General features: G+C 38.2%; 1 long non-coding RNA gene across 1 annotated transcript; it reads right to left on the reverse strand.

Annotated features, from left to right (window-relative positions):
- Window positions 1-1374: 1374 nt before the first annotated feature.
- On the reverse strand, window positions 1375-1895 carry LOC125726526 (uncharacterized). Its single transcript, XR_007388229.1, has 3 exons — window positions 1834-1895; window positions 1573-1621; window positions 1375-1487 (listed from the first exon to the last, which is right to left on the reverse strand). It is a non-coding gene; the product is annotated as an uncharacterized LOC125726526 (long non-coding RNA).
- Window positions 1896-2170: the final 275 nt, after the last annotated feature.

Raw genomic sequence — 2170 nt, forward strand, 5'->3', positions numbered from 1 at the left:
TTGAGCATGTACATGAGCGATTGACTACACACCAATACAATCCAAATCCAAAACACACATGGTAAATGTGCTTTACTACTTTTATGAGAACTGAAAGCACTTTACAATTCATGCCTCACATTCACCCATCCACACACCGGGGGCGGAGGCTGCCATGCAAGGCGCCAACCTGCACGCCGGGAGCAATTTGGGGTTCAGCATCTTGCTGAAGGACACTTTTTATGGGGTGAGAAGAAACCAGGGCTCGAACCTGCAACTCTCTGGTTGCTAAACGATAGCACTACCTCCTGCGCCACCATTTTCCCCAAATGTAAGGAGAAGGAGGTTCCTCGGAGCTCCCAGATGTGTTTGGCTGTAATAAATCTGGAATATAGCTATATGACATAGTTTTTGATAACACCAGCATTTATTTTTTAGGCAAAAATGGCAGGCAGATCAGAACTGGCCAGATTTGATGTTGCAGCTTTTAATGAAAGACAAAACAAAATTAAAAAGTGGTGAAGTTTGAATGATTGTGTGTTTATTTCAGTTGTTGGTGTTGATAAGATTGGTTTCCTCATACAAATACAACACACATGATGTTTACTTGAAATGACTGAAAAGTGATACCAGGATCAGGGGGTCAATAAGCTTTTAAGTAATAATGTGGATTGTGCTTGGGATAGAAGCTGCACGTTGTGTTGAAGAAAAGTATAGATTTTCATTTTACAAAATATTCAAAGTAATTGTAACAATAATATTAGTGACGGTCATTTTTAGATGACATTAATTACATAACTAATAATACATTGAGAAGAAATGTTTTGTTATTGTGTAGATGGAAAGACATGAAAGTAATGTGGAAAATCGCATCTTACCACTGAAACACATTGGTATGGGTGGTGCTAATAATAGTACTGCAGCCAGCCAGTAGGGGGCGCTTGACATGTTGCGTTTTCACCTTTTAGAGACATTTTGGTCTCCATGTTTTTTACAGTCAATGCTTTGATGACAGATTTGAAAGCAGTATGCATAATGCATCAGGACTCACACTGAAATTGCCTATATGTGGATATATTATGTAACATGGGTCTGTAGGAATGCTGGTACCTTGGAAACACACATATACAAATATACCTTATATGTGAGTTTGAATATGGGTGTGGCTGCAACTGGAGAGGCTTGTAGTACATATTCTGCAAAATTTTCATAATGGTTGTTGCAAATATTATGTAGAAAATATGACAGAGACTTGAATGCATGCATGGGTTTTGTTGGGAAAATATCAGTTCATGAAATACATTACTGAGGAAACTTTTACTTCTATTTAATACTTTTAGGCACACATACATCATGAGGAAAATAAACTATTATTTATAATAATTTATATACCGTGCAATGATTAAACATAAAAAAACTATAGCATAGAAAAATCGAATGATACTATCAGACAAAATGGCCATGGAAATGTAACAGAGAGCGGTGAGCTGGAGACCAGAGTCTTGACCCTGAGGAGTGAAACATAATATTTAATTTCTCTGTTGTGTCACAAACCTGACAGATACACTACTTGTCAAAAAGAAAAGAACTTACTTCCTCACGCATTTCTAAAAGGATGCTTTTGTCAAATCCCTCCAACTCACTGAAAAACCACAGATCAAGATCACATATTATGGCCTAAATAAAAATATAATATAGATATATAATATACACAGTTCATGGTGCATTTTGTAATACTCAAGACACACCAAGGCCATGCACAGTGCATACTGATAAAAGGGAGGGGAAAAACACTTCAATACATTCTCTGTATCACAAGTGTTACGTCCAACAATTCAAGGTGGTCTCTCTTACAATTGTCACGCGCGCTCGTCCGATCCTCCCGTGTGCCACGCCCCCTCGTTAACCTCGTGTGGAATCTCCATGTCATTTGCTGTTTCCAGTTGTTTTAATTAGTTCTATGTATTTAACTCTGCGTCAAAATATATTTTCCCCGTCCAGTCATTTAAGTCCCTACTTCTATTGTCCTGTGTTCCTAGCTGGTTTCCAGATTCTCCATCTTCCTGCTCCTGCTTCCCCGATCCGTGACGTGACAACAATCAACATGAACGCGCCACAGTCCACAGAACCAATCTGTTGAGGAACATCCTGCAAAATACAAAATAACACTAACGAAAACATTTCTTACAAT

The sequence above is a fragment of the Brienomyrus brachyistius genome, unplaced genomic scaffold, assembly GCF_023856365.1.
Source record: "Brienomyrus brachyistius isolate T26 unplaced genomic scaffold, BBRACH_0.4 scaffold73, whole genome shotgun sequence".
Classification (NCBI taxonomy): domain Eukaryota; kingdom Metazoa; phylum Chordata; class Actinopteri; order Osteoglossiformes; family Mormyridae; genus Brienomyrus; species Brienomyrus brachyistius.